General features: G+C 34.9%; 1 pseudogene across 1 annotated transcript; it reads left to right on the top strand.

Moving 5' to 3' along the window:
* The first annotated feature begins 2,935 nt into the window (after nt 1-2,935).
* Nucleotides 2,936-11,795, top strand: LOC143570937 (ATP-dependent DNA helicase Q-like SIM; annotated as a pseudogene). Its single transcript, XR_013142024.1, has 14 exons — nt 2,936-3,549; nt 4,107-4,217; nt 4,287-4,476; nt 5,127-5,424; nt 5,502-5,674; nt 5,770-5,826; nt 7,229-7,310; nt 7,418-7,481; nt 7,599-7,698; nt 7,785-7,868; nt 7,970-8,057; nt 9,731-9,844; nt 10,035-10,127; nt 11,508-11,795. The product of XR_013142024.1 is annotated as an ATP-dependent DNA helicase Q-like SIM (transcript).
* The last annotated feature ends 1,294 nt before the right edge of the window (nt 11,796-13,089 follow it).

Below are 13,089 nucleotides of genomic sequence, written 5' to 3'. Positions count from 1 at the left end.
TGGTTGTGGTGAGTAGGGTTCGCATCGTGGCCTCGGAGGAAAGGGTAAGAAGTTTGAATGAAGGATGGTGGGTTAGAGAATGGGTTGTAGTTTAGTGAAGTGCTATAACTCGATTTGTAAGGAATATCAGGGTTGTGGGTTAAAACCAGGTTAAATTAATAAGCGATCACCATTTAAAAATCAATCAATTTGACATGCTTTATGAAAGGTGAGAACTACCAGAGTGCGATGTTATTTGGGTCTGACCCGAAAGATGTTGGTATGTGTTAGGCTTTTTGAGTAAACCTAAGAACTCCCAAGAAGAAGAAGAAGACTAGACAAGTTTTTTTGGAACAATTTTCTCATTTTTTTCTCAATGCAATTACAAGCTTAAATAGAAAAGAGAAAATAACTACCTATCCTACATGCACTTTATTTTAGCAACAAAAAAGGGAAACATGGCCTATCTATATGCATGCATAAAGTAAAAATGTCCACTACTTCATATTTGATCAGTTGCAACTTTCCCACGTTCAAGTTTGTTTGGGTCTTGGGTTTGGGCCGAATCTTGGGCTACTGTGGGCTGCTGGGTTTGTTATGCTTGTTGGGTCGGGTCCAAGATTGTATCAATACCCTCCCCATGAGAAATGACCTTGTCCTCAAGGTCGGCAATAGTAATACCGGTTTGTTTCCTTGCAAAGTAACAGTGCGATCCTTGTGACAGAAGGTGAGTGATGGAACCGAAAAATCAGCGGTGATAGGGCCTAAGGAACGAAGCCAATCAAAACCTAAAATGAGTTCATAACCCTTAAAGGCCAAAAGAAACAGTGGAATGTGGACGGAGATCTTGTTTAATGTAACTGGGACATTGGGACAAAAACCTTGACATTGGATAGGCTCACCATTGCCGACGAGAATCGGAAACGGTGGTGTGGGCTGAACGGCGAGTTGCAATAACGAAGCAACATGGGGCTGAATGAGGTTGTGAGTGCTACCCGAATCAACGAGAATGCTAACAGGGTGATTGTTGATGAACCCGGTGAGGCGTAACGACGTTGTCGTAGCCAAACCAAAAAAAAGTGTTGGGGTTAAGCTGAGGAAGTGTGGAACTGTGGTGTTATCTTCGAGCAAAGGAAGCTGAGTAGCGGGTGGTATATCTGCCAAATTATCGGCGATAAGCAGAAATTGAGGCGGGTTGCATCGGTGACCAGGTGCGTACTTTTCGGGATAACGGAAACACAACCCCGCAGCGCGACTCTGTTGTAGTTGTTCTGGCATCAAACGAGCAGTGGGTAAGGTGGTTGTAGCAGCTGTTGGTGTAGTTAATATCAGTGGATTACCCGACGAGGGTGCAGGGGTGGTAATCATAGAAGTTGGAGATGGCTGAGAAGTTTTGGATAGGTAAAAGGTGTTGGTTTTATAGGGCAGTAGGTGTAGGTGTAGTTTATCCTCCAAAATTCTAGCAAGTCCACAAGCATCGTGTAGTGTGGTGGGCTTAAGGATTGCCAATTCAGATTGGATGCCAGGTTTAAGGCCCGAAATAAAGCAATTAAGGAGGGTTTGTGGGGATAAACCGATGGTTCGATTACTGATTTTCTCGAATTCAGTTTGGTATTCGGCAACGGAACCGGTTTGCTGAAGTTTAAAGAAGGTAGCTTCGTGGTTCTCATTGGTGGAAGGACCAAAACGAAGTTCAACTTCGCGTTTAAAATTCGTCCACGTACCTAAAAGGTCGTTATTAGCAAGATGTTGGTACCACGAAAGGGCGTCACCGATAAGGTTGAATGCGGTTAAGGAAACACGTTCACCGGGGGCACGTTGTAATACGTAAAGTAATTATCGGCTTGAAATATCCATCCGAGAGGGTTGGAACCATCGAATAGAGGAAGGGTGGTTTTCGGTTGACGTGGGTGGCGGGTAAAGTTGTTGGCAGGTGGGTCTTGACGATCGAGTTGTTGACGGGGATGCTCGTTGAAGGGAGTTTCGGTGTTAATGGAATCGGATAATTCGGTGACATGGTTAACGAGGCGAGCAATGGTGGCGGATTGGGCATCGAGTTTGGTATGAAGTTTTTTGGTGACGTTAATTAGCACGGCAAATTGGTTGGTGGTGACGGCAATTAATTGAGCAAGTTGGTCAGTGATGGAAGGTGGGAGGTCGTCGAAGGTGGAGGTATCTTTGCGTGGAGGCATGGCGGAAGGTAGAGACGTGAATGAAAGCACCAAATTGTTAGGCTTTTCGAGTAAACCTAAGAACTCCCAAGAAGAAGAAGAAGACTAGACAAGTTTTTTTGGAACAATTTTCTCATTTTTTTATCAATGCAATTACAAGCTTAAATAGAAAAGAGAAAATAACTACCTATCCTACATGTACTTTATTTTAGCAACAAAAAGGGAAAACATGGCCTATCTATATGCATGCATAAAATAAACATGTCCAGTACTTCATATTTGATCAGTTGCAACTTTCCCACGTTCAAGTTTGTTTGGGTCTTGGTTTTGGGCCGGATCTTGGGCTACTGTGGGCTGCTGGGTTTGTTGTGCTTGTCGGGTTGGGTCCAAGATTGTATCGGTATGCTAACTCTTTTATGGATGTTTCCAATTCAAATTTGAAAAACTGAAAGAAAGAAAGCAGTCTCTCGATCTTGTAAGCTTTCTTTCATACCTCAATTTACTTTTAATAATAATATATCGTCATCATCATCATCGTCATCGTTCGATTCTAAAACCTCCAAAATCAAACCCCGATTACTTCCTTGAAAAAAGCCCTAATTAATAATATCCAAATTGGAAGAATTAATTTATCATCGTTTAAATTTTAATCATGTACTTGTATGTATAAATATAAACACATTTAAATACTTGCTCACTTTTTGTTGAAAAATATAAATCATCCACTAAAATTTGTATTCGTTAATGCTTACTTATGTTCATTTCAAGGTCCGTTTACAGGAGCCATGGATGGGAGCAATTTAGCTTCTGATCAAGTGATTGCAGAACTGATAAGCATGGGATTCCAGATCTCAGAGGCCACGAAAGCCATACAACAAGTGGGTCCATCCTTAAACAATGCTATCGATTTCATTTTGAACAAAGTTTCAAATCACGCTGTAAAACGCTCGGTTAAAGCAATGGGGCAATCAAGCATAATGGATCATCTGCAGTCTAGCTCTAGCAAGAAGACGACTCCCTCGGTCTCAATACCATACTCTAACGAAGACTGGGAAGTTAAAGCTAATGTGTTGCTGCAAAAGCATTTCGGGTATCAATCGTTAAAAGGATTCCAAAAGGAAGCTTTGGGAGCTTGGGCAGCACAAAAAGACTGTCTTGTCCTTGCTGCAACAGGATTGGGAAAATCTTTATGTTTTCAAATTCCAGCGTTGTTAACCAGGAAAGTTGTGGTGGTAATATCGCCTTTGATTAGTTTGATGCATGATCAGTGTTTGAAACTAGCAAAGCATGGTGTGTCTGCTTGTTTTCTTGGATCGGGACAGATTGATCAAAGTGTTCAGCAGAAAGCTATGAGAGGGATGTATGACATCATCTATGTGTGCCCCGAGACAATCTTGAGGTTTACTTATTTTTTTTATTTGTTTTCTAGATTTTGTTTGGGGTAACTTTGTATAATTGTAACCAAGTTTTCCAAATGTCTCACTAAAGTCACTCAACTTTTATTTTTAGTTTTGAAATGAGTGCATCAGCGCATAATGCGTGCTGCGCTGATGAGATCGCCTCAGGTGGAGCGATGCACTGTGATTCTATGATGCGCTCTAAATCGCATAATGCGCAATGCAATCTGATGTACACTTTTTTGAGTTAAAGTGAGTTATTGCACTTGTACCTTATGCATAGACTAGCTGCACAGATAGAGTTAAAGACTTATATTGGTTATACATAAAACTTCTTTAGTGGTGTTATGTTTTTTTTTTAAATTAATTTATTTTAATCTTTTATTTTAGTGTTTAAAAGTTATCAAGTTAATCTATAAATATTTTTTTTAGTGTTTTTTGAATAATTAATGCATCACATACGTGATGTGTGCACATAGCACATCAGCTTTTTGTTTATAAAAAGTTACATATGATTGGTGTATCAGTTTTTTGTTTTCAAATATTTCTTATCTCGCAGATTGATAAAATCACTTGAAAGCCTTGCCGAAAATCGTGGAATTGCTTTATTTGCAGTTGATGAAGTTCACTGTGTCTCCAAGTGGGGTCATGATTTTCGACCCGATTACAGGTTTGGATTTCTAAATGTTTTTTTTAGATGAATCTTTTGTGTTGATAATAATGATATTATGGATTTCAGGCGATTGTCTGCACTGAGAGACAACTTCAATGCAAAAAAGATGCCATTTTTGAAGTTTGATATACCCATAATGGCATTGACTGCTACTGCCACAACACGTGTTCGTGAAGATATTCTTAAATCATTGCATATGTCAGAGGATCCAATCATTGTTCTCACCTCGTTTTTCCGTCCGAATCTTCGGTTTTCAGTTACTTCATTTCATTCTGGGCCTTACATATTATGTTTATTATTTTTTGTTTTAAAACATTGTTTGTTCATTATCCAACCACCAACTGTACACTTTGTAGCAGGGCTGCAATTGAATTTACTTTGACTTAAACTAGGGGTGTAAACGAGCCAAGTTGCTCTTGAGCTACTCGAGATCGGCTCAAGGGCAACTTACTAAGCTTGAGTTGGCTCGCGAGCCCCTATTTTTTATTACAATTTTTATTTAATGTATCCGGTATACATTTTTATAATAATTATTATTGTATAAAAAGTTTGTAATAAAAATAAATAAATAATAATCAATATTTGTATAAAAATAAATTAATAAAATAATGATCATTTAGAGCTAGGTTTTGGGCTCAAACTGAACCAAAAACCAAAAGTTTGGTTTTTGAAAACTGCTCAGTTTTTGTGCTTTTGGTATTTGGTTTTCACATTGGGTTTGATTCAGTTTTAGTTTTCCGGTTTTACCATCTGTGCTTGAAAATTTTGTGCTGAAAAAAAAAAGGCATAACATAATGAATTTGATCCTGAAGCTTTGGATCTAATTTTTTTGTTAAATAATGTTTAATTGATTATTACACATTTAAACTTAAAATGTTTTTTTGATTTGATTTCTGTTATTTGTAGGTAAAGCATAGTAGAACACGTTCATCCTCATATGAGAAGGACTTCTGTGAGTTGATTGAAGCATACAGCAAAACTAGACACCAAAAGTACAGTCAAAAGACTAACCTTCCCCTGGAAAACATTTCCGTTGGTACATCGAGTCGAGATGAAATACGCAACTTGGAGGAAAGGGCTTCTGAAAGTGAAGAAGACGACGACGATGACGATGATGATGTAACTTTACCAAAGAGAAAAAAATTGTCGGTTGAATATCTTGAAGATGAGAGTGATTTGTTGATAGATGTTGATGACTTTGATGGTAACTTTTGTCTCTAACGTGTCAAAACCTATATTTTGTCTCTGATTACAATCTTACATAAACCGTCATTAATGCAGTTACCTGTGGAGCATTTGATGGGCGGTTACTCACAAAGGATTTGGATGTTTGTGAAGAGAAGACAGAAGAAGAAGGGGTAACAATCGTTTATGTTCCAACAAGGAAAGAAACATTAAGCATTGCAAAGTATCTTTGTAGATGCGGTGTAAAAGCTGCTGCTTACCATGCAAAGGTATGTTGCTACTACAGAGAAAGTCAACGTGGTCAAATGTACTGCCATGCCATTACTCTTATGAAAGCTCATACGTGTTGTTTTCTACTTATTAGTTGCCCAAATCACAACTTAGGCGGGTGCACAAGGAATTTCATGAAAATGCATTACAGGTATGGATCATATAACTTAATGAACAAAAGTTATTAGGTTTTCTAGGTTGGTTAATGTTGATATTCTGTTCATTATTATTAGTATATATTTAAAAAAGCATTCGATCTCTTTATGTTACATCATACAGTTACAAATATAAGATATAGAGATCAGGATCATTTCAGGACCTTCAAACAATTTAAAACTTTAAGAGCTCTTAACCAATGATTTTATTTATTTTTTTTATATATTTAATATTATTTGAGGGTAGTTTGTCATTTATAATATGTAATTTTATGATTACATATATGCAATCACGAAATTACTATAATATAATATATATATAGAGTGTTATAGAACTCACTAGGTGCTAGTCGGGCGATGGGGGTACCGACTAGGGATTAATCGGATTGGAATTTTTGTATGTTGGTTTTATATATATATTTTTATTTGTGTCCGTGCGCGCGCGTGTGTGTATATGGGATTGGGATCGTGTGAGAACCATTTGGAAATGGGAACTTTGAGAACCACTTTGGACCCCAAAAAAACCCTTCAAGAAAAAATAAAAAAAATAATAAAAAAATTTATAAAACCAAAATGTTTATCTAGCATCCCGGTTTCATAAAAAATCTTGGTTTTGCTAAAATACGTGCTATTTATATACACATATGTACAACTAAGATACATGATAATGTACATATGTGTATATTATGTAACTGGAGATTAAATAATAATATACATATATATATAATTTAGCAAAACAGGGAATTTTTTTTAATGAAACCAGGATGCTAGATAAACGTTTTGTTTTTTTTTTATTTTTTTAAATTTTCATTTTTTTTGTTTTATAATTTATTTTAATATTGTTTTTGAAGGGGCTTTTTTGTGGTCCAAAATGGTTCTCAAAGTTCTCAATTTCAAAAAGTTCTCTTTAGGATCCTCACCCCCCCTATATATATATATATGTATGTATATGAAAAATTACATATAAAATCTCGCATAAATACTTCAAACAATTACCTTTCAAAAACTAAAATAAAAAAAAATTGAAAATAATAAAATATAAAATTAAAAAGTCAGATTAGAGCCGATTTTTTACCAAGTTTGACTGAATACCGATTAATGGGTCCAAATAGGTGAAATCGTGTTGGTAGAATATCGATTACCGATTAATCCTGACTTTTACAACACTGAGTAAATGACAAAAATTACCCTCAAATTATATTAAATAAATCAGTAAGTTTATTATCATTTCTTCTTTTGAGCACACCTCGTGGAGTGTATTATTCCTTAGTCATAAATCAAACATATCGATCCTTAATATGCAAGCTCACCCAATTGCTCACATTCAACTTCATGATGAATTTATCATTAATACACATTAAACAAATGACAAAAATGTATGTATATCATGTCCTTCAGGTGGTTGTTGCAACAATTGCTTTTGGTATGGGTATTGACAAGTTAAAATGTTAGAAGGATAATTCACTATGGTTGGCCACAGGTATAATATGCTCATGAAACGGTTTGCTCCAATTTACTTATTAAATGTATCAATTTTTTACACATTTATATGAAAATAGGTCAACTCCGGCTATGCTTTGTGTACAGAGTTTGGAAGCATATTACCAAGAAGCAGGTAGAGCTGGAAGAGACGGAAAATTGGCAGATTGTGGTGAGGGATTTTTCATAATTTGAAGAGTTTCTATAATTATTAATAAATGTAATAAAACATGATTATAATTATATACACATACACATGTATACTGACTTTATGTGTTTTATATAATAGTTCTATATGCAAATTTATCAAGAATGCCATCGCTTCTTCCAAACCGAAGAAGTGAAGAACAGACTAAACTAGCATACAAGATGTTATCCGATTGCTTCAGGTTCGAATTATGATAATCCTTTCAAGATTTTAGTTTTTTAAAATCTATTTAACATTTTTACATGATTCCATTTTTATGCTCTGCAGATACGCGATGCACACTTCTAGATGTCGAGCCCAAATGCTAGTACAATATTTTGGGGAGGATTTTAGCGACGATAGTTGTCATTTGTATGTCAGATTCTTTCTTTCCAAGCTGTGCTAATCATGGTATTTTCATTTTTAAGAATACTATTTTAGTTTCGTAATAATATCTTAATTGTATTTTTCAGGTGCGATGTTTGCGTTAAGGGGCCTCCCGAACAGAATAATTTGAAGGACGAAGCTCGAATTCTTATGCAGATGATTGCTGCTCATTATGTGAGGATTTAATGTAAAACTATAGGTTTATTTTTTGTCGATGTTTCTCTTTTATTAAATGCAAATGCAAAGTGTATATAGGGTACAATGGTGGGTAGGGCTGTAAACGAACTGATCAAGGCCTGTTCATGTTCGTTTGTTAAGCTTTTATCGGACAAGTGAGGACATTTAACCGAACTAAATTTCTTGTTCGTGTTTGTTCATTAAGGAAATGAACTTGTCTGCGAGCGGTTCACGAAATCAAACGAACGGACGCAAATAAACAAAATGTTTTATTTGATTTGGCTAACAGAATGGTCAGTGTCAACGGTTCAGTCCGGCTACTTAGTTCGCGTTGGTGTTTATTTTAACATTCATATTCGTACGTTAATTTACATATAAATTCATCGCATAATTGATAATACTCAATTTTGTTTTATAGGGTTAGGTTATAATAGGAAGTATAGTTTTTGTAGGAAGGATAAGAAGTAATCTTGTCCATTGATTTTGTACATGGAGGGCTGAAATTAGTTTAGGGGGAAATCAAGTGTGAACATAAGGGAAAGGGTATAAAAGGAATAACACATTTGTTGACTTTCACTCTCCACATGCAAGGCACATGCCAAATTCCCCCATCATTTTTAAACGTCCATAACTTTTTTTACGACATTTTTATTGAAAAACAAATTCACCATAATAACGAGTGTCTTTTTATCTTTTATATGAGTACCATATTGTTATATAAAAATTGAAAAAAAATAAGTGGGTTTTTACAAATTGTATTTTACCAAAATTGTGTTTTATAAAATTGTGTTATACAATAGTATTTTTCATTGTGTTTTTTCCATTGTGTCATACAATTGTGTTTTTTATTGTGTTTTTATCATTGTGTTTTTTAATAGTGTTTTTTTCCATTATGTTTTTTACATTGTGTTTTTCATAATGTTTCCCATTGTGTTTTTTCGAACTTTTCCGGCGAGGTGGTGGTGGTGGGTGACGGTTGTGGTGGTTGTAGGAGATAAGTGAAGATGTAATTGAGTTTTATGTAAGTGGGTTTTTGAAATTAATGTAAGTAGGTTTTGAGATTAAAGTAAGTGGGTTTTGATATTAAAGCGTTAGACTAAAATACCCTCCTTCCTAGCCTTCTTAGGAAAATCAAACTTCTTATTTGAACCTAACCCTTGTTTTATATTTAATAATTTTGCTTAAATCTATATGATAGATTAGAAAAGCCATTAAAGAATATTAGAAGCCTTTAATGAAAAAAACATCATCAAACAACATTAACGAACATACACACGTAAGCGAACACATTATCAAACTTTCACGAACAAATTGAACGAACGTGGTGTTTGTTCGTGTTGATTCATTTAGTTAATCAAACACCCATGACCTATTGGGCTAGTGATATGATGTCCCCCTTTACAAATGTGAGGTTGTGGGTTCAAATCCTTGCAAATGCAAGGTAAAGGTGGAATTTTGTTGTTCAAAAAAACGTTAATTGAACGGAATATATTGCTCATACCTGTTCATTTGTTAAACAAATGAACATAAACAAACTTCCAGCCGGACAGTTCACCGAACGCGCAGTTCATTTATAGCCCTAATGGTGGGTCATGAGCCAATATAATATAAAAACTCTAAAATTGGATTTCCATTGTTTTATAACTAATACTGCACATGCTAACATCCAGAATAAAATAAACAATTTGGAAGGCTGTTATGATGATGATGATGATAACTATAATCATAATATACGCATGGAGAAGCCAAATGTGAAGATGTTTGTTTGTAGAATTCGGGAACAGGTATTGTTTCTGGAAACTTGATTCGTCTTTTATTTATACCCTCAAGCTGTGTACTGTTTTTGGACTTTTTATAATATTGTGAATCATGTGGGGATTGGATACTAGTGCTTCTTTGACCATGGTCAACTATAATAGTAAAATCTGAAAGATTATAACTGTATTTTTGTTAACTGTGGTTTTGTATGCACAGGATCAACGATTTGCTACCACCGATCTGTTATGGTGGCGAGGTCTCGTGCGTATCTTGGAAGACAAAGGGTTTCTTAGAGAGGGAGATAACAAGGTAAATATATGATAAAAGTTAGTTGCTTTTTTTTCTTTTAAATTTTATGGCTGATGCTATTATCATAACGTTTGATGATAGTAATCTTTTATGCTCGATCTATTGATTTCAAATTGACCTGTTTAAATGGTTTATTTAAACAGGTTGACCAACTAACCCGTTTATGACCTGTTTAACCCTTTTGTTTCTACGACCCACCAACTCGCTTAACATATTACAACTTGGTATCTTGGTTTTCACTCGCTAACCTATTTGACACTTGTAGATAAACGAGTAACATGGCTCGTGTTCGGGATACACGATTTTACCTGTGTGCGGGTTAGGGTCGATGTTTTTAACACAAAAAAAAATATGGTCCATACTCGAGTCCATCAATTCAGCTCGCTAACCTGTCACTTGTTACTGTCTTTTTACCGTGGCATTTTTTTAACTAATTGGGTAGACTTAACATAGTACTCATATGTTTTAAAAGGTTATAATTTTCTATAGCTTGTATACAGCTAGTTCCCTTTTTTTTCCGACAATTTTTAATGGTTTTTGAAAAGTTTGATTGTGGTAGATGATTTAAATGCTGACTAGATTATTATGATATTGAGGGATTAAAATTTAATGGACCTGTATATGTGCATGCTTAATATGTAGGGGTGTAAATCGTGTTGGGTTGGCGGGCTCACATTGATGGGTTGAATTCTTCAACCCTAAGCTGACCTGTGTCGTGCCAAACCCACTTAATATCATGCCGTGTTAGTGATTTAGTAATAATTTAAACAATAAACTATTCCAAGTCATATGAAACCTTTTTGTAGTTTATGTTATTTTAATTGTTTTCTGTTTATATCTTTAGCTTGAGATTAGTATAAGCGAATGCGAATAGTCGGATAATGGGCTGCTATAAAAGTAATAAAATAAAATTCTTGGAAGCGAAGAGTAGAGAAAAGGTTCAAACGGGAAGCTAATTTCATTTTTAAAACTTAATAGTTATATGAGAAATTAAAAATCAGAATATTTACTTTGAAGTTTTAACGTTTTATATCTCTAAAATCAAATTATTAACTTCTTTAAAAGTTCTTAAATGGGTTAACAGGTTAACCCACTTCTTGACGGATCGTTCTTAACGGGTTGTGTTCAGGTTGACCCATTTTTTAAACGTTTTTTTTTTTGGGTCGTGCCAGCAATTTCTGCCTTTAATGTATAGGATCAGGATTATTTTAGAACTTACTAATAATTTGAGAACTCTTAGCAAGCAATCATTTTGTTTATATGCTCTATTATATATTTAATATTAGTTAAGGGCAGTTGTGTTATTTTATTTATCTGGTATTCTTGGTGGGGCCTACATTGCTTGCTGTTAATCGACTGAAATTAAGTGCATCTTTGCAGGCTCATGTTCAGATAAAATATCCTGAACCAACAAAACTCGGGTTGGAGTTTGTATTTGAGGAAACAGAGACGGAGCAAGCATTTAACGTTTGGCCCGAAGCAGATATGTTGCTCACAGAAGGCAGGCCCAAATCGTATTCTTCTTTTTCTGAATGGGGAAGAGGTTGGGCTGATCCCAAAATTCGTAGGCGGAGGTTATCAAGAAATAGACCATGGAAACAACCACGTCGAACAAACAAGCAAACGGTTAGAGGGAGATTGGCTGCTAAGCTTTCAATTTCAAAATAATGATATATACCAACTATATTCATTTTCAAACAGATTAAATGTAATTTTTTGGAGAAAGAAGTAATCAAATTTCATTTTCATATTCATGATGGCTATTGTAGTTTTTCTTGATCGTTAGTGCCCGCCGTTAGATATCAAGACATTAGACTAAGATCGACTGTTGACGCTAGTAGAGTAGTAGTTATACATGTGATAGATTCCAAAAACTGATCGCCTTACATCACAGGTTCCGCTTGCAACTTAAATGCTTAGCTTAGACGTATAGAATAACGAAAACCCGTAAGATATGAGAAACGGTCAAGTTAAAATAAACTATTTATTGCATTTTCGTGAGCTTTTCTATCATTATTGTTTTTTATAATCTCATAAACCCATATCTGCAAACAGCACAATAATAGAGTAGAGCGATGGTGATAGAAGCTATTATGGCTGTGACGGAATGGCATAAAATCAAATAAAAACTAATTTATAATTGGGGCATAATGTACCCCGGGGTATGACAAGAGAGATAAGAAGAGAAAGAAGTCGTTGCACAAGGGAGTGATAGAGAAAGAGGACGGAGAATCAACCACTATCTTGTGGGGTTAATAACAAAGAGGGAGAGAAAGAAAAATAAAACAAAAATCCTATAAAATAATTGTATGTTATTGCCCAACTACTTATTTGAGTACGATTAAAATAATAACAAATGGCAAATATTTAATCACGTCTATTTTTTTTTTTTTTGAAAACTATATTATAATAAAATGTAACTAATATATTCTATCTACTAGAAGAAGTTCAAAGAAAATCAAGTGATTTAACGTTTCTAATGAGCAAATGGAGTGATGGTTGAGCTGGATAGAGTTCCAAAGATAAGAAAGTGAAAGGCTAGCCCTAAACTAAACAAATTGAACAAACACGAATAAGGTCTTATTTATATTCGTTCGTTAAGAAAATAATATGTTCACGAACACTTACCGAACGAGATTTTATGTTCGTGTTCGTTCATTAGGGAAATTAATGTGTTCACGAACGGTTAACGAACACAAATAAAATCGACATGGCCTATAAATTGAGACCAGTGTATTCATCAATGTGAATAGTAAAAGCCTATAAACGAATTGAATGAACATAAATAAGGGCATGTTCGTGTTTATTAATTTAACTTTAAAATAACACGGACACTTAATCAAACAAATATTTATGTTCATGTTTGTTTATTTAAAATGGACATTTGTGTTCGTTTATGTTCGTTTTTTTTAAATCTAAACGAACATAACTGGACAAAGATAAACGAACATATATGAACAAA

The sequence above is a fragment of the Bidens hawaiensis genome, unplaced genomic scaffold, assembly GCF_021521415.1.
Source record: "Bidens hawaiensis isolate Kalapana, Puna unplaced genomic scaffold, B.hawaiensis_p1.1 tig00001299_1, whole genome shotgun sequence".
NCBI classification, from domain to species: Eukaryota; Viridiplantae; Streptophyta; class Magnoliopsida; order Asterales; family Asteraceae; genus Bidens; species Bidens hawaiensis.
Note: the sequence above shows the minus strand (reverse complement) of the source record. Positions and strands in the feature narration are given on the sequence as shown.